The 23,873-nt window shown below is 39.0% G+C and overlaps 1 protein-coding gene across 2 annotated transcripts in view; it reads right to left on the bottom strand.

Annotated features, from left to right (window-relative positions):
* Positions 1-23,873, bottom strand: part of NBDY (negative regulator of P-body association) — a 181,272-nt gene that overhangs the window by 110,346 nt on the left and 47,053 nt on the right. Inside the window, exon 5 of one of the 2 annotated variants that reach the window (XR_010406138.1) lies at positions 2,378-23,873. This exon is cut by the window's right edge and continues 27,598 nt beyond it. The exons of the other annotated variant lie outside the window; for it this stretch is intronic. The gene's annotated coding sequence lies outside the window, so the exon portion shown is untranslated. Of the gene's footprint in view, positions 1-2,377 lie in introns of those variants that run through there. 2 annotated transcript variants of the gene reach the window in all.

Here is a 23,873-nt window from a genome sequence, read left to right as displayed (position 1 = left end):
AGCAGTATTATAAGAATAGCCAAGATAGGGGAGCAGCCCAAGTGTCCATCGGATTGACACGTGGACAAAGAAGATGGGGTACATACGTGTGCGCGCCCGCGCGCACACACACACAAACCCACAGAGGAATGTTATTCGGCCATGAAAAGGGAATGAAATCTTGCCATTCGCAAGGACAGGGATAGAGCCAGGGAGTCTATCGCTAGGCCAAATGAGTCAGTCCGAGAAAGACAAATGGCATATGATTTCACTCATATGTGGAATTCAAGAAAACAAAAGAGAGGAACAGAGAGAGAGAGAGAGCTCAACAAAGAGAGGCTCAATCAGAGAGAACTGAGGGTCACCAGAGGGCTGGAGGTGGGGGGTGGGGGTGGGGGCGTTGGATGAAAGAGGTGATGGGGATGAGGGAGTCCACTTGTCCTGATGAGCACCAGGTGACCAAGCAAGTGTTGAATCACTATACTGGACACCCGAAAGTAATATAACACCGCATGTTAACTAACCGGAATTAAACGAAAACCTTGGAGCAAGAGCAAGAGCAAAAGCAAAAGCAGAAGCAAGAGCAAGAGCAAGAGCAAGAGCAAGAGCAAAAGCAAAAGCAAAAGCAAAAGCAAAGCCTAGTTACTCTTCTTGCAGCTTTGCCCCGAAGTGGTCAAGTTGGCCAGGAGCCCAGCCGGAGTTGAGATGGCTGCTCTGTGGCTTGGAGGAGCAGGGGGAGGACGGCGAGGGGGAGGAGAGGAGGAGGCAGAGGCTGGAGGAGGAGGAGGATGGCTGATTTTTGCTGTTGTTGTTGCTGTTCCCCAGTCTGGGCCTGGCAGCAAATGCAGGGAGAGGAAGGCTCAGTGGGGGCAGGGAAAGGGGTGACTGCCATTTCTGGAGCCACAGTGCCATCCAGCGGAAACTGTCTCTGCAAAGCCCAGGCAACAGCAACCTACCTTCTGCCAGGCACAGGGGTCAGCAAGGATGCGCTGGCTTGTCTGGGCTCTGCCCAAGCCAGGGTTTCCCCCATCGGGGCTCAGAGGCCTAGGGGGAAGTGTGCCTGACGGTGGGACCCAGCAGGAGCTCTAGGGGCCCTGGGGACACAACAGGCAGCCCCAAGCCCAAACACCCCAGGGGGGGCGGTGCTTCCCTGTCAGCCATTTTGGGCTGGGCCCAGGGGAGGCAACTCACCACTGTCTGCAGGGACCCCAGGGGGGCGGCGCTTCCCTGTCAGCCATTTGGGGCTGGGCCCAGGGCAAGCAACTCACCACTGTCTGCAGGGACCCAGGGGGACATTTCCTGTAGTGTCCTTTCTGGGGAATAGCGGGGTGCCCTGCCTGGGGCCACGCGGGGGTTCAGGAGGCCCCTTTCCTCACTGGGAGCGGAGGCGTTTAGAGGTTCTGGGGCCCGGGCCATTGGCGCTTGGCGGTCCCAGGAAACTCCTGCGGTCAGCCATCTCAGGCTGCCCCTCGGGTTTCTGAGTGACTTCCTCAGCTCCAATCTGGGACCCAGCACACAGGTGACGAGAGGGCCGGGAGCCAGGTGTCCAGGTGCACGCGCGGGACCCACAGCTTCCCTCTTTCCCCCACCGCCAGCGCCCCCCCCCGCCCCCCCACTCCCACAAGCCTTCTCCTTCCTGCTCCTGGGCACACCTCAGCTGGCGAGCCCAGGCAGCTCCCTCGGACAGAAACAATTTCCGCTTGATGGCAGTATGGCTCCACGAATGCCAACTGAATCCATACCCTGCCCCCTCAGCCTTCACCCCCACCGCCTCAGATCTTGGGCCTCAGCACCTTCTAAGGTAAAAACAAACAAACAAAATCAACCACAACCGCAACCAACCCCCACACACCCCCCACAACCCCGCCCCCCCCACAAAAGCCAAAAGTGGAAAGCAAAAAGAAAAAGTAAAACCAAAACAAACACCCAGCACCACCCACCTGCCCACCCCCACTACCATCCCCCCCGAAACGAAAAACGCGCGCGCGCGCTCACACAAACACACACACACACACACACACACACACACACACACCACCCTCTGTCAGGTGTCAAGAAACACCACCACCACCACCAGACACCATAAACCTGGAATGAAGAACAAGAGAAAGAGAAACAAACGAGCCAGGGGGACCCAAGTTGAGCACCAAATTAAATACACAGGGCCAAATGACCACCTACCAGGAGGCCAGACACCCTGCGGGCCTTTCCCCTTCCTTTTGTCCTACCCCATTTTTCTGGGCTCCTGCTCTTGGGAGAAATAAGGGGCAACGGACACATGAAGCCGCCTCTGTGACTCTGCCTGAGGGTTTACATGAATAGGACCTCTCCTGGACAAGCTGGCGGCCACCATGCTGGCTTGCAAGTCACTTGTGTGTTTCCTCCCAAGGCCTGGAGCTACAGGCTGAGGTCACCACCACCTTGGGCTGACCCGACCAAGCAGCCAGAAATGGCTGGCCCGACCTGCAGCCACAGGGCTACAACCAGGAGGCTCCCCGGAAAGGGGAACCAAGCACTCACACAAGCACCCACTCTGGGCGGGCAGGCAGCCCTTGCTCTCACACAGGGGCCTTGGCAAGGCCACCACACATCTCCGAGTCACGAGTCACGGGGCCCCACTCAGGGCCACCTCCTGTGGAGGACGGACGGCCACTGACTCTCCTCCAGTGTGGGAGTCCCCATCTATCTGGGTCAACAGGCCAGGCTCCAGGTTCACAGCCCTTGCTGGAGCAGGTCTTTTCAGAGATGTGTTTTGTATGCTATACATAAGTATCATTTGTTTTTGCTTTATTTCTGACTTAGAAGATATATTTATATATTTTACTTTCGTTGCTGAATCATTTATAGTAGACATAGTATGTTTGCAGTTCTGTAGTTTTAATGACTTTTTTTTTTAAAGATTTTATTTTTTTATTTGATAGAGAGACAGCAAGAGAGGGAACACAAGTAGGGGGAGTGGGTGAGGGAGAAGCAGGCCTCCCGCCGAGTAGGGAGCCCGATGTGGGACTCGATCCCAGGACCGTGGGATCATGACCTGAGCCAAAGGCAAAAGCTTAACGACTGAGCCACCCAGGCGCCCTTAATGACTTTTTGAATAGAGTTTTTGAGTTTGGTTTGTATATGTTATAATTCGATTTTTCTGTTTATGTTCTAATTGGGTATAGAGATCTTGTGTTTATTTGTTCAATGAGCATGTATATGTGGTTGACCATGGTTTGTTTTGAAAACATTTTGTTTTCTTCTCTAGTAAGCATTTGATTTATAGTAATCCTAAATCAGGTAACTTTTTTCCTCTTTTTTATCCCATCTTATGTCTTGTTTTCTGTAGATAGATTCAAAAGAAAAATGATAAATTATCATGGATATTCCTTCTAACATTAAAATAGCGCTAGTGTGTTAGGTAGAAATCTGAGTACGTATCAAATATAAATGATACCTGTGTCTCAAAGATGTATGTGTTTTCTCAATTTCTTTGTTTTATTTTTCATAGTAGCCCAATTTTGCAAAGAACCCACATGTCAATGGATAGAATGAAAAATTATGTTATATGTATTTAAGAGAATATTATGCAACTTATTGAAAAATAGTGTGAGTTTCAATAAGACGATGAATTTGGCGTATAAAATTTTTATTGAAATATGACACACAGTGAAAGGCAAATACTGCACAATTTCATTTATAATTTCAACAAGTCATACAGCAGAGCATGGAATGGTGATTGCTAGATTCTTGCAGTTTCGGAAATGGCAAGATGTTCACTGGCTCCAAGTTTTTAAATAAGTTCTGTAAGGTCTAGAGGTCTAATAGGGTGTACTCTGACTCTAGTTACTAATAGTGAAATAGTTACTTGAAAACTTACATAAGTAACATATTTTAGAATTTTCTAAAACTGTTTATATAATTGTCAGTAAATGAACAAGGAAAAAATGTTACTATGTGAAGTGATGATTTTGTTAATTAGCATGTTTGTAATAATCATTTCACAATGTTTACAAATGTCACTTGTACACTTTAAATATATGTAATTTTGTCCAAATAATGAAAAAATTTGGAAAAATAAAAATGAATGCAACATGAAATATAATGTATTTTATGTGGACACGCAAGAGTAATGTCAAGAATTTTTAGCAAATTCCATCCAATATTTCATCATCATTATTTTCTCATACTACCCATGTGTGAGAAAGCCATTCCTAAGAAAAATTGGTATCATTTACATTTAAAGTAATAGTCAATTTAATAAGGGTCACTGAGAAAATGTCTATTAAGTTTTACTTCCCTAGCACTTGTTCTTGTCTAAAGGCATTCCAGATCCTTTTTAAAATTGAATATTTATATTTTCTCTTTTCTAGTAATCTGTTGTTTTCCTTCATGAAGCCTGTTAATGTGTTGTTGGTTTCCATATCACTGAGGTTATTTTTGACATATTTTAACACTTAAAAAAATACAACAGAAATTTGTTTCTCATAGTATGTAGGCTGGCTAGAAGTCCAACATGAAGGTGTTGGCAGGTTTGAGTTCTTCTGAGACCTTAATCCTTGGCATGCAGATTCGTGATGGGTGATTTCCTAAGTCCTCCGATGGCCTTTTCTCTGTGTATACACACCTGTGTTGTCTCTTTGTGTTTACAAATTTCACTTTTTAAAAATTTTCCTTTATTTTTTATTTTTTAAAAAGATTTTATTCATTTATTTGACAGAGAGAGCACAAGTAGGCAGAGTGGTAGGCAGAGGGAGAGGGAGAAGCAGGCTCTCCGCTGAGCAAAGAGCTGGATGCAGAGCTCGAGCCTATGACCCTGTGAGCATGACCTGAGCCAAAGGTAGAAGCTTAACTGACTAAGCCACCCAGGCGCCTCTATTTTCCTTTATGAAAATATAGCTGACATACATTATATTAGTTTCAAGTGCACAACATATTCAACAGTTGTATACATTACATAATGCTAACCATGATAAGTGTAGTTACCATCTGTCAACAAGTAATGTTATTACAATATTGATAACTATAGTTACTATGCTGTACTTTTTTTATCCCTGTAACTTATTTATAACTGCAAGTCTGTAACTTTTAATGCCCTACAGCTGTTGTGTTCATCCACCAATCCCCTTCCATCAGTTCTATGTATTTATGTGTATCTGCTTTTGTTTGTCCATTTGTTTTTGTTTTTTACATTCTACACAGAAGTGAAATCATATGGCGTTTGTCTGTCTTAATTACTGTACTACCCTATAGGTCCATCCATGTTTTTGTAAATGGCAAGATGCCATTCATTTTATGGCTAAGTCATATTCCATTGTATATATGTACACCCCACTCTTTATAGTTCATGTATTGGTGGTGTAGCCCAGGTTGCTGACATAAGTTGGCTATCATACGTTGCACTGTGATAACGTAGGAATGCATATATGTTTTCAAATTAGTGTTATTGTTTTATTTGAACCAACAGCCAGCACTGAAATTACTGGATCATATGGTGTTTCAATTTTTAATTTTTTAAGCATCTTCCATACTGTTTTCCACAGTGGTTCGTTCGGTCAATTTACATTCCAACAGTGCATGAGGGTCCCCTTTCTCCACATCCTTACCAACAGTTATTTCTTTTTTTTTTATTCTATTTTTTCTAATGGGTGAGAGTTAATCTCTTATCTTGGCTTTGATTTGCAAGTCCCTGATGGTTTGTGATGTTGAGCAACTTTTCATGTGACTGTTGGCCATCTGTATGTCTTCTTTAAAAGACTATGTCTATTTAATCCTTTGCCCATTAAAAAAAATCTGGTTATTTTTTAGTGATTTTGGATATTATTCCCTTATCAGATAATATCATTTGAAAATATCTTCTCCCATTCAATAGGTTCACTTTTTGTTTTGTTCATAACTTTCTTTACTGTGCAAAAGCTTCTTATTTTGGTGTAGTCCCAATAGTTTATATTTGTTTTTGTTTCCCTTGCCAGAGGAGACACATCCATAAATATTTTGCCAAGGCTGATGTCAAACAGATTACTGCCTCTGTTTTCTTTGAAGATATTTATGATTTCAACTCCCACATGTTGGTCTTTAATCCATTTTGTTTAATTTTGTATATGGTATAATAAGGTGATCCAGTTTCATTACTATGCATGCAGCTGTCCAGTTTTCCAATAGCATTTGTTGTAGAGACTATTTCCCCATTGTATATTCATGCCTCTATTAAAATAGGTTAATTTAATGCATGAGTGATTTTATTTCTGGATTCCATATCCTTTTATTTTCTTAAGGATTTTATTTATTTGAGAGAGAGAGAGAGCACAAATAGGAGGGAGGGGCAGAGGGAGAGGGAGAAGCAGACTCCTCACTGAGCAGGGAGCCTGATACAGGGCTCCATCCCAGGACCCTGAGATCATGACCTGAGCTGAAGGCAGACGCTTAACCAACTGAGCCACCCAGGTGCCCCTTCCTGTCCTTTTCAATTGATCTATATGTCTATTCTTATGCCGGTACCATAGTATTTTGATTACAATAGCTTTTTAGTGTATCTTGGAATCTGGGATTGTCATACCTCAACCTTTTTTCTTCTTCAAGATTGCTTTGGTTAAAACTGTGGAAAGAGCCGAGATGCCCTTTAACAGAATGGATAAAGAAGATGTGATCTATATATACAATGGAATATTACTCAGCCATCAGAAAAGATGAATACCCAACTTTTGCATCAACATGGATGGGACTGGAGGAGATTATGCTAAGTGAAATAAGTCAAGCAGAGAAAGTCAATTATCATATGGGTTCACTTATTTGTGGAACGTAAGGAATAGCATGGAGGCCATTAAGAGAAGGAAGGGAAAAACGAGGGGGGGGAAATCAGGGGGAGACGAACCATGAGAGACTATGGACTCCAGGAAACAAACTGAGAGTTTTAGAGGGGATGGGGGTGGGGGGGATGGGTGAGCCCAGTGATGGGTATTAAGGAGGGCACGTATTGCATGGAGCACTGGGTGTTCTACGAAAACAATGAATCATGGAACACTACATCAAAAACTAATGATGTACTTTATGGTGACTAACATAACATAATAAAAAAATAAGAAAAAAAAAAGATTGTTTTGGCTATTCAAAGTCTTTTGTGGTTCCATGCAAATTTTAGTATTATTTGTTCTAGTTCTGTGAAAAATGCCATTGTTATATTTCACTGAAACTCTAGACTGCTTTGAGTAGTATAAACATTTTAATACCTTTAATTCTTCCAATCCATGAACATTGGATAGCTTTTCATTTATTTATGTTGTCCTCAATTGTTTTCATCAGTATCTTAGTTTTTATAATATATGTTTTTTACCTCCATGGTTAAATTTATTCCTAGGAATATTACTCTTCTTGGTGCAACTGTAAATGGGATTGTTTTAATTTGTCTTTCTGCTAGTTCTGCATTATTAATGTCTAAAAACACAATAGGGGCGCCTGGGTGGCTCAGTCAGTTAAGCATCTGACTCTTGATTTCACCTCAGGTCATGTTCTCAGGGTCATGGGATTGAGCCCCACGTTGGGATCCACCCTCAGGAGGGAGTCGGCATGAGGATTCTCTCCCTCTCCCCCATCCATGCCCCACAAAAAAACTAAATCTTTAAAAATACAATAGATTACAGTATATCAATTTTATATTCTGAAAATTCACTGAACTTTTTTATCGGTTTTAATCCTTTTTTTGTGAAGTCTTTAGGGTTTTCATTATATAGTATCAAGTCTTCTGCAAATAGTGACAGTTTGACTTCTTACTTAGCAAACTGGATGACTTTAATTTCTTATTTTTGTCACTTTTTTTTATCATTGTAAGTGTACTCTTTAATACCCATATTTCACCCATCCTCCCACACAACATATCACACTTTTTGTTTTGTTTCAAATTTTTATTTAAATTCCAGTTAGTTAACAGAGTTTAATATTAGTTTCAGGTTTAGAATTTAGTGATTCATCACTTAAAACACCTGGTGCTCATCACAAGTGTCCTTCTTAATACCCATCATCCATTTAACCCATTCCCTGTTGAACTCCTCTTCAGCAACCCTTACTTTGTTCTCTTAAGTGCCTGTTTTATGGTCTGTCTCTCTCTTTTACTCCCCCTATGTTCATTTGTTTCTTAAATTCCACATATGAGTGAAATCATATGGTATTTGTCTTTCCCTGACTGACTCATTTGGCTTAACATTATATTGTCTAGCTCTATCCATGTCCTTACAAATGGAAAATTTCATTCTTATGGCTGTATAATATTTCATCATATATATACACCATTTCTTCTTTATCCATTCATAAATTGATGGACACCTGAGCAGCTTCCATATATTGGCTATTGGAAATAATGCTACTCTAAACACAGAGGTGCATGTATCCCTTTGAATTAGTAGATGTGTATTAATTGTATAAATCCCCAGTAGTTAGATTGCTGGCTCATAAGTAGTTCTATTTTTGACTTTTTGAGAACACTATTTTCCAAACTCTCTATACCACCACCAATGCACAAGTGTTCCCTTTCCTCTACATCCTTGCTAAAATCTGTTGTTTCTTGTTTTTAGCTATTCTGACAGGTGTGAGGTGATATCTCATTGTGCTTTTAATTTTATTAACCTGATGATAAGTGATGATGAGCATCTTTTCATGTGTCTGTTAGCCACCTAGATGTTTTCTTTGTGAAGAAATGTCTGTTGATGTCTTCTGCCCATTTGTAATTGGACTATTTTGGGGGAGGTTGGTGTTGAACAGTATCATCTCTTTATATATTTTGGATATTGCCCCTTTATCAGATATTTCATTTGCAAATATTTTACCCCATTCAACAGGCTGACTTTTAGTTTTGTTGGTTGATTCCTTAGCTGTGTTTTTTATTTTGAGGTAGTCCCAATAGTTTATTTCCTTTTTTTCCCCTTCCCCTCAGAAGACAAAGAGAAGGATGCTGCTGTGACTAATGTCAGAGAAACTACTGTGTCCTCTTTTAGGACTGTTATGGTTTCAGGTCTCATATTTAAGTCCTCAATACATTTTAAGTTGATTTTGGTTTATGGTGTAAGAGAATGGCTCAGTTTCATTATTTTGCATGCACCTATCCAGTATTCCCAACACCATTTGTTAAAGAGACTATCTTCTTCCTATTGCATATTCTTGCCTCCTTTATTGAAATTTAATCAACCAGGGTGCCTGGGTGGCTGAGTCGGTTAAGTGTCTGTCTTTGGCTTAGGTCATGATCTTGGGATCCTGGGATCGAGCCCCATGTCAGGCTCCCTGCTCAGCAGGGAGTCTGCTTCTCCCTCTCCTTTGCCCCTCCCTCCCACTCCTGTGTTCTCTCTCTCTAATAAATAAATAAAATATTTTTAATAATTAAAAAATAAATATGAAATTTAATCACCATGTAATTGTCAGTTTATTTCTGGGCTTTCTATTCTTTTCTATTGATCTATGTCTCTATTTTTGTGCCACTACCATACTGCTTTGATTTTACAGCTTTGTAATATAACTTGAAATGTGGAATTGTGATACCTCTAGTGTTTTTTCGTTTTCAAGATTGCTTTGGCTATTCCAGTTATTTTGTGTTTCCATACAAATTTTAGGATTGTCTGTTATTTTTCTGTGAAAAACATTGCTGGTATTTTGATAAGGAGTACATTAAATGTGTAGACTGCTTTGGGTAGTATAGACATTTTAACAGTATTTGTTCTTCCAATCCATAAGCACGGAATGTCTTTCCATTTCTTTGTGTCATAGTCAATTTCTTTCATTAGAGTTTCATAGTTTTCAGTGTACAGGTCTTTCACCTCTTTGGTTAATTATATTCTTAGGTATTTTATTATTTTTGGTGCAATTATAAATGAGATTGTTTTGTTAATTTCTCTATCTGCTGCTTTATTATTAGTGTCTAGAAATGTAATAGGTTTCTGCACAATGATTTTGTATCCTGCAACTTTACTGAATTCATTTATCAATTCTAATAGTTTTGTGGTGGAGTCCTTGGGTTTTTTTTATATAGAGTATTGTATCATCTGCAAATAGTGAAAGTGTTACTATTCCCTTACCGATTTGGATGCCTTTTCTTTCCTTTTGTTTTCTGATTGCTGTGGTAAGACTGGACATCCTTGTCTTGTTCCTGACCTTAAAGGAAAAGCTCTCGGTTTTTCCCAATTGACTATGATGTTAGCTCTGTGTTTTTCATATATATCCCTGATTATGTTGAGGTATGTTCCCTCTAAACCTACTTTGTTGAGGTACTCGTCATGAATGGATCTTGTACTTTCTCTAATGCTTTTTCTGCATCTCTTGAAATGACTCATTTTTATCCTTGTTCTTACTGATAGGATGCATAACGTTGATTGATTTGCAAATATTGAACCACCCTCCCAGAAATACATCCCACTTGATCATCTTGAATGATTTTATTTCTAATGAATTGTTGGATTTGGTTTGCTAGTATTTTATTGAGAATTTATTGAGAATTTTTGTATTTATGTTCCTCAGGGATATTGGCCAGTCATTCTCTTTTTTTGTGGTGCCTTCATCTGGTTTTGTTATCAGGGTAATTCTAGCCTCATAGAATGAATTTGGAAGTCTTCATTCCACTTCTAATTTTTGGAAAAGTTTTATAGGAATAGGTATCAACTCTTCCTTAAATGTTTGTTTGAATTTCGCTGTGAAGCTGTCTGGTTGTGGACTTTTTTGATTACTGATTCAATTTCTTTACTGGTAATTGGTCTGTTTGTTTCTGCTTCAGTTTTGGTTGGTTATATCTTTCTAGGATTTATGCATTTTTTCCAGGCTGTCCAATTTGTTGGCATATACTTTTCATAATATTCTCTTACAATCATTGGTATTTCTGTGATGTCAGTTGTTTTTCTCCTATTTAACTGATGATTTTATTTGAATCCCCTCTATTTTGATGAGTCTGGCTAAAGGTTTATCGATTTTGTTGATCTTTTCAAGAACCAGCTCCTGAGAATATGGAGGTTCCTCAAAAAGTTGAAAATAGAGCTACCCTACGACCCAGCAATTGTACTACTGGGTATTTACTCCAAAGATACAAATGTAGTGATCCGAAGAGGTACATGCACCCCAATGTTTATAGCAGCAATGTTCACAATAGCCAAACTATGGAAAGAGCCAAGATGTCCATCAACAGATGAATGAATAAAGAAGATGTGGTATTTATATACAATGGAATATTATGCAGCCATCAAAAAAACCCTGAAATCTTGTCATTTGCAACGACATGGATGGAACTACAGGTTATTATGCTAAGCAAAATAAGTCAATCAGAGAAAGACAAGTATCATATGATCTCACAGATATGAGGAATTCTTAATCTCAGGAAACAAACTGAGGGTTGCTGGAGTGGTGGGGGTAGGGAGGGATGGGGTGGCTGGGTCATGGACATTGGGGAGGGTACGTGCTATGGTGAGCACTGTGAATTGTGTAAGACTGATGAATCACAGACCTGTACCTCTGAAAGAAATAATACATTATATGTTAAAAAAAAAAAAGACAGTAGGAAGGGAAAAATGAAGGGGGGGAATCGGAGGGGGAGATGAACCATGAGAGACTATGGACTCTGAGAAACAAACTTAGGGTTTTAGAGGGAAGGAGCATGGGGGGATGGGTTAGACTGGTGATGGGTATTAAGGAGGGCACGTATTGAATGGAGCACTGGGTGTTCTACACAAACAATGAAACATGGAACACTACATCAAAAACTAATGATGTAATGTATGGTGACTAATATAATAAAATAAAATTAAAAGAAAAAAGAACCAGCTCCTGATTTTATTAATCTTTTAAAATTATTATTTTTTACTTTCTATATCATTTATCTCTGCTCCAATCTTATTATTTTCATCCTTCTCCTAGTTTGGGGTTTTGTTTGTTGTTCCTTTTGTAGCTCCTTTAGGAGGTTAAGTTGTTTAAATACCTCCCTGCTTCTTGAGGTTGACCTATATTTGCTATAAATCTACCCCTTAGAACTGCTTTTCCTGCCTCCTAAAGGCATTGGATCACTGTATTTTCATTTTCAATTCACTCCATGTAATTTTTAATCTCATCTTTGATTTCTTGGTTTTCCCATTCATTGTTTAGTAGCATGTTATTTAACCTCCATGTATTTGCGTTCTTTCTAGTGTTTTCCTCATGGTTGTTTCCTAACTTCATAGCATTGTGGTCTGAAAAGATGCATGGTATGCAAGACTTTAATCTTTTTGAATTTGTTGAAACTTTCTTTGTGGTCTAATATGTGATCTAGTCTGAAGAATGTTCCAAGTGCTCTTGAAAAGAATGTGTATTCCACTGTTTTAGGACAGAATGTTCTGAATACATTTAAGTTCATCTGGTCCAATGTGTCATTCAAAGCAAATGTTTCCTTGTTGATTTTCTGTTGGGATAATGAGTTTATGTAAATGAAGTGTTAAAGTCCCCTACTATGACTGTATTACTATGAATTAGTGCCTTTATGATTGCTATTAGCCATTTTATGTATTTTGCTTCTCCCATGTTTGCTGCATAAATCTTTACAATTGTTATATGGTGGTCTCTTTGGATTGTCCCCTTTATTACTATATAGTGTACTTCTTTGTCGATTCATAAAATCTTTCTTTTAAAGTCTATTTTGTCCAATATAAGTATTGATACCCTGGCTTTCTTTTCACATCCATTTGCATGATAAATGGTTCTCCGTCTCCTCACTTTCAATCTGAGGGTGCATTTATGACTAAAATGAGTCTCTTGTAGGTAGCATAGAGATGGGTCTTGTTTTTTATCCATTCTGATACCCTATGTCTTTTTATTGGAGTGTTTAGTCCACTTACTTTCAGAGTGATTATTGAAAGATATGAATTTAGTGCCATTGTGTTGCCTGTAAAATTGGTGTTTCTGGAGATTTTCTGTTCCTTTCTAATTTGTTGCTTTTGGTCTTTTTTCCCCAAAGAATGCCCTTTAATATTTCCTGCAGGGCTGGTTTAGTGGTCACGAACTCTTTTGGTTTTTGTTTGTCTGGGAAACTCTAGTTCTCCTTCTACGATGAATGACAGCCTTGCTGTATAACGTATTCTTGGTTGCACATTTTTCCCATTTAGCATGTTGAATATATCCTGCCACTCTCTTCTGGCCTGTCATGTTTCTGTGGACAGATCTGCTGCAAACTTAATCTGTCTTCCTTTGTAGCTTAAAGACTTTTTCCCCCTTTCTGCTTTCAAGAATCTTTTCTTGTCTGTGTTTGTTTTCTCATTCCTCAGATTGATTTCCTAGGTGTTAAGAATGATATTTATCTAGCTGTATTCAAGGGATGAGGGAAGCATAATGTCCTTCTACTACTCCACCATTTTACCCTAGATTCGGCAGTTTATATGTTTTTAGGAATTTATACATTTCTTCCATGTTGCCCAATTTGTTGGCATATAGTTTTTCATAATCTCTTATAACTATTTCTGTGGTGTTGGTTGTTATTTCTCCTCTCTCATTTGTGATTTTATTTCGTTGGATCCTTTCTCTTCCCTTTGATGCTTCTGGCTAGAGTTTATCAATTTTACTGAGTTTTTCAAAGAACCATCTCCTGGTATCTTTGATCTACTCTGTTCTTTTGTTTGTTTGGTTTTTGTTTTTTTTTTTAGTTTCTATATCACTTATGTCTGCTCTCATCTTTATTATTTCCTTCTTCCTGGCTTTAGGTTTCATTTGTTGTTCTTTTTTGGCTCCTTTATGTGTAAATTTAGGCTGTTTGAGACTTTTCTTGCTTCTTAAGAGAAGGTGTATCGCTACATACTTCCCTTTTAAAACCACTTCTCCTGCATCCAAAAGTTTTTGGACCATTGTCCAATGTTGTCATTTTTATTTCTTTCCGTTTATTTTCTTATTTCCTTTTTGATTTCCTGGATGATTTGTTTCATTGTTTAGTAGCATGTTTTTTAACATCCACATACTTGTGGTCTTTTCAAATTTTTGCTTGTGGTTGACTTCAAGTTTCATAACATTATGGTGAGAAAATATTCATGGTATGATCTCCATCTATTTATACCTGTTGACGCCTGATTTGTGACCCCCTTTGTGATCTATCCTGGAGAATACCCCATGTGCACTCAAAAAGAATGTGTATTCTGCTGCTTTAGGATGAAATGTTCTGAATTTATCTGTTATGTGGTCCGCTGTGTCATTCAGAGCCATTGTTTCCTTGTTGATTTCCTGCTTCTATCACCTGTTCATTGCTGTAAGTGGGGTGTTAAAGTCCCTTACTATTTTTGTATTATTATTATTTCCTTTATGTGTGTTGTTAATTTATTTATATATTTGGGTAGCCCCAAGTTGGTGGCTTAAGTATTTACAATTGTTAGATCTTCTTGTTGGATGGACCCCTTTATTATGATAAGAGTGCCCTTCTTCATCTCTTGTTACAGTCTTTGATTCAAATCTAGTCTGTCTGATGTAAGTATGGGTACTCTGGCTTTCTTTTGACATCCATTATCAAGACAAATGTTTGTCCATCCCCTCACTTTCAATCTGTAGGGTTCTTTACATCTAAAACGAGTCTTTTCTAGGCAGCTTATAGATGGGTGTTGGGTTTTCTATCCATATTGTCACCATAAGTGTTTTGATTGGAGTATTTAGTCCATTTACATTCGAAGTAATTATTGATAGATAATTATTGCCACAGTGGTACTTTTGTTGTTTTTATAGTTTTCTCATCCTTTCTTTAATAGCTTTCATGGTTTGTTGCCTTTCTTTAGTGATATACTTGGGAATACATTCTCTTTATTATTTTATATCTATTACTGTTTTTTTTTTATTTCTGGTTACCAATAGGTTTGTACATAACATCTGAATATACTAGCCTATATTAGGTTAATGGTCATTTATGTTTGAACCCATTCTTTACTCCTCTTCCCTCCATGTTTTGGGTATATGGTGTCACATTTTACATCCTTATATTTTGTGAATCTTTTGATTGATTTTTACAGATATACTTATTGCTGGTTTTGTGGTTACTACTTTTTATACTTTTACTTATGGTCTTTCCACTCAAAGAGTCCCCTTTAATATTTCTTGTGGGGCTGGTTTAGGGGTCAGAAACTTCTTTACCTTTGTCTGTCTGAGAAACTATCTCTCCTCCTATTCTGAATGATGCCCTTGGTTGATAGAATATTCATGGCTGAAGATTTTCCCTTTACATCACTTTGAATATATCATGCTTCTTCCATCTGGCCTGCAGTTTCTGCTGTAAAATCAAATGATATCCTTATGTGGTTTCCCCAGTATGTAACAATCTACTTTTTTTTCACTGTTTTTGAAATTCTCTCATTTTCACTACTTTTTGCCATTTTTATTACTATGTGTCTTGACATGTACCTTCTTGGGTTGAATTTCTTGGGGGGTTTCTGTGCCTCCTAAATCTGGATCTCTGTTTCTTTCCCCATATTCAGGTTGTTTTCAGCTATTATTTAAGTATATTTTTTGCCCCTCCATTTCTCTCTTCTCTTTTGGGAACCCTATAATAAGAACGTTATTGCTCTTGGGCGCCTGGGTGGCTCAGTCGTTAAGCGTCTGCCTTCGGCTCAGGTCATGATCCCAGGGTCCTGGGATCGAGTCCCCACATCGGGCTCCCTGCTCGGCGGGAAGCCTGCTTCTCCCTCTCCCACTCCCCCTGCTTGTGTTCCTGCTCTCGCTGTCTCTCTCTCTGTCAAAAAAATAAATAAAATCTTAAAAAAAAAAAAAAGAACGTTATTGCTCTTGATGCAGTCATTGAGTTTTCTAAGTCTATTCTCATTATGCAGTATTTGTTTGTCTTTCACCTGTTTACCTTGATTACTTACCATTATTCTATCCTTCAGGTCACATATAAGTTCCTCTCCTTCCTATTGTCCACTATTTATTCCATCTATTGTATTTTATATGGAGTTCTTCATCTCTGATATGTTATTTTTTGGAGTTCTTCATCTCTAATATGTTATTTTTTAATCTCTTTATCAAGAGTCTCTGGGGCACCTGGGTGGCTCAGTTGGTTAAGCGGCTGCCTTCGGCTAGGTCATGATCCAAGGGTCCTGGGATCAAGCCCTATGTCAGGCTCCATGCTCAGCAGGAAGCCTGCTTCTCTCTCTCCCACTCCCCTTGCTTGTGTTCCCTCTCTCACTGTCTCTCTGTCAAATAAATAAATAAAATCTTTCAAATAAAAAAAAAGTAGTCTCACTGATGTTCTCCACCCTTTTCTGAAGTCCAGTGAGTATCTTTATGATCATTACTTTAAATCCTCTATAAGGCATATTATTTATATCTGTTTCACTTAGGTCTCTTGCTGTGGTTCTGTCCTGTTCTTTAATTTGGGACATATTCCTCTATCTCATTTTGTCTTACTCTCTGTGTTTCTGTGTGTTAGGAAGTCAGATATGTCTCCTGTTCTTGAGGGTAATGGCTGTATGAAGAAGAGTACTTATATTGCCCTGCAGTGCATATGCTCTGTTCCCCAGAACATGACACTTCATGGGCTGGCTCCTATGTGTGTTGCATGTGCCCTGCAGTTGTGTCCTGTCCACTTTCTCCTTTAGTCCAGTCATATACAGAGGCTCTCTTTGCCTGTCGTGGTTTGGTCCCAGGGCAGGGTGGGGCATGCCATTTTAACAAGGTGCACTCTGATCTGCTTGTGAAATGAGATCTGCTGTCACCCCCAGAACTTTGGCCACCCTGGATTCACCCAGAAAGTGTGCAAAGCTGGCACAGCACACAATTTTATCTAGGTGCACCTCAAGCTTCTACATGGCCTGCCACTGCTGCTGCTGCCACTGCCACAAGGACCAAGGCCCCATAAAACATGTGGTTGGGAGACATGGTGTTGACAAGGTCTGCACTAGTCTGGTTAAAGGACTTCTAGCAACATGACTGAAGGAAAGGTGACTGGGAAGAGCAGGGCCACCACAGGGAAAGGTACAGGGTTAGATATAAGCAAGTTAGGTAGTAATGGTGACAGGCTGGTTCCTGCTAGTGGCAGTGTATTTATGTTGGGGAGTGGGGGAAGGAGATGGCACCTGTTAGCTCCTTTTTTCCTGCAGAAGTCCACCAGCAGTCCCTGTCTCTCTGGGACAGAGTCTAAGTTCAGTAAGTAACTCTCCCTCCTGTATTCCCCAGGTGTTTTTCAAACAGCTGCTTCTAGGTTGGACCTCTAGGGTCTGTTTGTTGTGCTCTGTAAGGGTAGAGACACAACTTCCTCTTTCCTGCCTGCTCTCCCAGAGCCAATCCCACTGATTTTTAAAACTCTAGGCTTTTGAGTCCTGCTGGTTTTAAGAACTCATGAAATTTGGTCCTTCACGATTTCAAAGCCGTGGGAATTTTTCTTCCCAGTGTGGACTCCACAATGTGATAATCTATATCTCTCCCCTCTTGAATCCCAAGGCTCCCTCCATCTGCAGATGGCCAAGGGCCATTTTGCAGCCAAACCATGTCTCCAAGTTCCCTACCTTCCTTGATGTTGCCTCTTTACCCTTCACTGCAGTGTTTATTCTGCCAGTCTTCAGGTTGTTTTCTGGGTTATTTACACTTGAGTGTTATCTAGTTGTATCCATGGGACAAGGTGAGCTTAGGGTCCCACTACTCTGTCATCTTCTCAGGCTCCACCTCTATAGTAGTCTATTATTAGGTTGATGGTCACTTAAGTTCAAACACATTCTAAAAGTACTGCATTTCTACTCCTCTCTCCAGTTTTTATGTATATATTTTATATATATTTTTTAAATTTTTTGACTCCCTGAAGTATTTGTTTATATAATTAATTTTACTGCTTTTGTTTTTTTAACCTTCACACTAGTTTTATAAGTGACTAATCTAATATTCTCATTGTATGTTTGCTTTTACTCATGATTTTTAAATTTTTTTCTTTTAATTATGATGTTTCCCTTTTCCCACTTAATGAAGTGCCTTTAAAAATAAATAAATAATGAGTTGTTGTTTTTTTTTTTTTTCTAAAACAGGTTCAGTGGGGATAAACTTCATTAGCTTTTGTTTGTCTGGGAAATTATCTCTCCTTCAGGTCTGAATGTAACTTTGCTGGGTAGGGTATTACTAGTTGCAGGTTTTTCTTCTTGCACGTTGAATATATCATGTCATTGCCTTCTCAAGTGCAAAGCTGCTGCTGTATAAATCACCTGATAGCCTTCTGGTGTTTTCCTTTTATGTAACTAGTTGATTTTTCCCTTGCTACTTTTTCCCTTGCTCTCTTTATCTTTAATATTTGACATTTTAATTATTATGTATCTTGGTGTGGACCTCCTTCCATTCACCATATTTAGAGATATACATGCTTCCTGGACCCGGATATCATGTTTCTTTCTCCAGACTATGGAAGTTTTCAGCCATTATTTCTTCAAATAAGCTTTCTGCCCCTTTCTCTCTCACTTCTCCTTCTGGAACTTGTATAATTAGAATATTAATACACTTGATGCTGTCTCAGAAGGAAACTTTCCTCATTTTTAATTTTTTTTTTTTTTGCATTTTTGCTGTTCAGTTTGGTCACTTTCCAGAGCTCTCTCTTACAGATTCCTAGTCTGTACTTCTATATCTTCTAATCTATCAATTCCATGTAGTGGATTTTTTTTCATTTCAGATATGGTATTCTTCAACTGATTGGTTCTTTTTAATACTTTCTATCGCTTTTTTGAAGTTCTTACTGAGTTCATCCACTCCTCTCTCCAATCCAATGACCATTTTTATGACCATTACTTTGAACTCTTTATTAGAGAGATCGTTTAACTCCATTTCATTTAGTTATTTTCTAAAATTTTGTCTCTTTCTTTCCTTTGGAGCATATTCCTATGTCTCATTTTATTTGACTTTGTTTGTTTCTATTAATTACATGGACCAGTTATTTCTCCTAGTCTTGAATGACTGGCCGTGTGTAGATAGTGTTGGTTTAGCAGCTTTTGTTGCCTGGCTGGAACTGTAGAAGGCACAAGTGAGATGACCCAGGAAAGTCCACACAGAGGCTGCCTGGTGGGATGGCTAGAGGTGAACTGGGTGCAGGGTGGAAGGTCCCAGGGCACTCCATAAAAAGGGCTTCTTGATAGGACAGGTGAAGCTAAAAGGGCTGCTGCCAGGGAGTCTCTTGGCATTCTGTGCAGGTTTGCTCTGGCAGAGCAGCTGCAGCTGCAGCAGGTATAGGCTGGGGGTTCCTAGTGCATTCAGTGCAGGGAGCCCTTGGGCAGGACATCTGGATCCAAAGTGGGTATGGACCTGGGTTGTCCTGGGGTGATTTGCTCCTGTGTTGCCTTGATGAGATGGCTGGAGCTGTAGTGGGCACTGTCCAGGAATGTCCTCATGCACAGAATGCTGGGGCGACCTGGGTGGGATAGCTGGGGATTGGGTAGGTGGTGGGGGCTGTCTTGGGTGGGATGACTGTGGCTACTGTGAGCTAGGAGTCCAGGGCTCACCAGGGCAGCCAGCTGGTTAGGTTGCCTGTAAGTACCCTGCTCCTGTCTGCATTATCAAGGTGGAGGGGATGCATAAACAATGGCACTCACCAGCCCCTCCAATAGTGCGATGTCCCCACAGTACTTCTAGGGTTGTTTCCTTTATATTTTAGTTGTTCTTTTAAATCAATTGTTTTGTTTGTTTGTTTGTTTGTTTTTCCTGCGCTCCAAGGTGGTGAAAGCTGGTTTGGGCACGGAATCTGGGGAATCATTAAAACATTAGGCCAGTGAGGGTGCCCAGATTCTGCTTTTATCTTTGTTATCAAGGTGGAGGGGGAGCATAAACAATAGTGCTCACCAGCCACTCTGATTCCAGATGGCATTCCAAAGGTCCCCCAGCATTTTGCAGATACTGAAGGGCTGCATCTTTTAAATTCTACTTGCCCTTTTAAACCACAGTTTGTTTGTTTGTTTGTTTGTTTGTTTGTTTGTTTTCCCCTGTAACCTAGGGTAGAGAATCTGCTCTATGTCTGTCAATGCTATACCTCCAAGGTGCAGTTCACCGAACTGGGCATAGGGTTCTCATAGTTTCCTTGTGTCTGTCTCTCCTGCCATCATCTATGTAGTCCCTCTATCCTTTGTTGTGGAGAAGCTGTTAAGTCAGACCACAGTTCTTCTGGAGGAGTTGCTCTATATGTAGGTGATTTGGTCTATCTGTGGAGATGAGTTCAAGGTCTTCCTATGTTGCATTCTTGGATCCTGCCCCAAATTTTCTCTTCTTATAAAGACTAACATATTTTAACATTTCTTTTATTTTTTTTTATTTTTTTTAAAGATTTTATTTATTTATTCATGAGAGACAGAGAGAGGCAGAGGGAGAAGCAGGCTCCCAAGGAGCAGGAAGCCCGATGCGGGACTCGATCCCAGGACCCTGAGATCATGACCTGAGCCGAAGGCAGATGCTTAACAATCTGAGCCACCCAGGTGCCCTTTAACACTTCTTTTAAAGTTTTTATTTAAATTCCAGTTAGTTAACTAACAGTATTAGTTTCAGGTACACAATACAGTGATTCAACACTTCCATACAACACCCGGTGCTCATCACAAGTACACTCCTTAATCCCCAACACCTATTTAACCCTTCCCCTCTGGAAACCATCAGTTTGTAATCCATAGTCTGTTTCTTGATTTGCCTATCTCTTTTTTCCCTTTGTTTCTTTTGTTTCTTAAATTCCACATATGAGTGAAACCATATGGTATTTGTCTTTATCTGACTCACTTATTTCACTTATGATAATACTCTGGGTCTCCATGATATCATTGCAAATGGCAAGATTTCATTCATTTTTATGGCTGAGTAATATTCCACTCTATATACATATATACCAATTCTTTATCCATCCATAAGTCACTGGACACTTGAGATATTTCCATAATTTGACTATTGTAGATAATGCTGCTGTAAACATCATGGTACATGTATACATCTGAATTAGTATTTTTGTGTTCTTTGGGTAAATACCTAGTAGTGTCATTGCTGGCATATAGCGTATTGATGTTTTTAACTTTTTGATGCAATTCCATACTATTTTCCACAGTGGCTGCACCAGTTTGCATTCTGAACAAGAGTGCAAGACAGTTCCCCTTTCTCCACATACTTTCCAAGACTGGTTGTTTCTAGTGTTGCTAATTTTAGCCATTCTGACTGGTGTGAAAGGATATCTCATTGTAGTTTTTATTTTTATTTCCGTGATGATGAGTGATGTTGAGCATTTTTTCATGTGTCTGTTGGTTATCTCTATGTCTTCTTGGAAAAAATACTGATGTCTTCTGCCAATATTTTAATATGGATTATTCATTTTTTGGATGTTGAGTTTACTTCTTTATGTATTTTGGATACTAATGCTTTATCAGATATGTCATTTGCAAATATCTTCTCCCATTCTGAAGGTTGCCTTTTAGTTTTGTTGATTGTCTACTTCACTGTACAGAAGTTTCTATTTTGAAGAAATCCCTATAGTTTATTTTTGCTTTTGTTTCCCTTACCTCAGGACACTATCTAGGAAGAAGCTTCTCCAGCTAATGACAAAGAGCTTACTGCCTGTGTTCTCCTGTAGGATTTTAAGGGTTTCTTGTCTCACACTTAGGTATTTCATCCAGTTTGAATTTATGTTTGTGTATAGTGTAACAATGTGGTCCACTTTCATTATTTTACATGTTGCTGTCCAGTTTCCCCAAAACCATTTTTTGAGGAGACTGTCTTTTGCCCATTGGATATTCTTTCCTGCTTTGTCAGATTAAATACCATATAGTTATAGGTTCATTTCTTGGACTTCTATTCTGTTCCATGTGTGTCTATTTTTGTGCCAGTACCATACTGTTTTGATCACTATACCTTTGTAAGAGAACTTGAAGTCTGGAACTGTGATGCCGCCAGGTTTGCTTTTTGTTTCCTCCTTCTTCTTTTTCAACGTTGCTTTGGCTATTCAGGATTTTTTTGTGGTTCCATACAAATTTTATGATTGTTTTTCTAGTTCTGTGAAAAATTCTGTTGGTATTTTGATAGAGATTGCATTAAATATGTAGACTGCTTTGTGTAGACGTTTTTAACAATGTTTATTTTTCTAATCCATGAGCATGGAATGACTTTCCTTTTCTTTGTGTCATTTTCAATTTTTTTCATCAGTGTTTTACAGTTTTCAGAATAAAGGTCTTTCACCTCTTTGGTTAGGTTTATGCCTAGGTGTCTCATTGTTTTTGGTGATTTATAAGTGGGACTGATCCTTGATTTCTTTTTCTGCTGCTTCATTAGTGGTGTATAAAAATGCAAAAGATTTCTGCATGTTGATTTTGTGTCCTACAACTTTACTAAATTCATTTATCATTTCTAGCAGTTTTTTTTTGGTAGAGTGACGGGTCTTCTATATAGAGTATCATGTCATCTACAAATAGTGGAAGTTTTACTTCTTCCTTACCAATTTGGATTTTTTTTTTTTGGTCTGATTATTGTGGCTAGGACTTCTGATGCTATGTTAAATAACAATGCTGAGAGTGGCCATCCTTGTCTTGTTTCTGGCCAAAAAGGAAAAGCTCTCAGTTTTTCCCCATTGAGGATGATATTAGCTATGGGTCTCTTGTATACGGCTTTTATGATGTTGAGCTATGTTCCCTCTGTCCCTATTTTGTTGACAGTTTTTATCATGAATGGATGTTGTACTTTGTGAATGGTATTTCTGCATCTATTGGAAGGATCATATGTTTTTTCTTCCTTTCTTTTATTAATATGGTGTATCACAATGATTGATTTTTGAACAGTGAACCACCCTTGCAGCCCAGGAATAAATGCCACTAGATCATGGTGATGATTCTTTTAATGTACTGTTGGATTCAATTCACTATTAATTTATTGAGAATTTTTGCATCCATGTTCATCAAGGGTATTGGCCTATATAGTTCTCTTTTTCTGTTGAGTCTGGCTGGTTTTGTTATAAGGATAATGCTGGCCTCACAGAATGAAATTGGAAGTTATACTTCCATTTCTATTTTTTCCAATATTTGGAGAAGCACAGATATTAACTCCTCTTTTAATGTTTTCTTGAATTCACCGGTGAAGTCATCTAGCCCTGGACTTTGTTTCTAGGAGATTTTTGATTGTTGATTCAATTTCTTTGCTGGTTATCAGTCTGTTCAAGTTTTCTGTTTCCTCCTGTTTTAATTTTAGTAGTTTATATGTTTCTAGGAATTTATCCATTTCTTCCACATTGCCCAATTTGTTGGCATATAGTTTTTCATCATATTCTCTTATAATTGTACGTATTTCTGTAGTGTTGCTTGTTATTTCTCCTCTCTCATTTATGATTTTATTTACTTGGGTCCTTTATCTTTTCTTTTTGGTAAGTCTGGCTGGGGTTTATCAATTTTATTATTTTTTTCAAAGGATCACCTTTTGATTCCATTGATCTGTTCTGTTGGTTTTTTGTTTTTGATTTTTTTTTTTGTTTCTACATCATTTTTTTCTTTTCTAATCTTTATTATTTCTATTCTTCTGCTGGCTTTAGGCTTCATTTGATGTTCTTTTTCTAGCTCCTTTAGGTATAAGGTTAGGTAGTTTGAGATTTTTCTTGCTTCTTGAAGTAGGCTTGTATTACAATATACTTTCAGCAGCTTTAGCTGCATTCCAAATGTTTTGGACCATTGTGTTTTCATTTTCATTTAGTTCCTTGTATTTATTTCTTCTTTGATTTCCTTGTTGACCCATTCACTGTTTTGTAGAATGTTGTTTAACCTCCATGCATTTCTGGTATTTCTAAATTTTTTCTTGTGGTTGACTTCAAGTTTCATAGCATTATGGTCAGAAAATATGCATGGTTTGATCTCAGTCTTTTTGTACTTTTTTAGGTGTGATCTGTGACCTAATATGAGATCTATTTTGGAGCACATCCCATGTGCACTTGACAAGAATGCAGCTTTGGGATGGAATGATCTGAATATATCTGTTAAGTCCTTCTGGTCCAG

Source organism: Mirounga angustirostris, unplaced genomic scaffold, assembly GCF_029215605.1.
Source record: "Mirounga angustirostris isolate CCGP_5_RB_7025 unplaced genomic scaffold, mMirAng1.0.hap1 SCAF_11, whole genome shotgun sequence".
NCBI lineage: Eukaryota > Metazoa > Chordata > Mammalia > Carnivora > Phocidae > Mirounga > Mirounga angustirostris.
The sequence above is the reverse complement of the archived record's forward strand: the minus strand, read 5'-3'. Positions and strand labels throughout refer to the sequence as shown.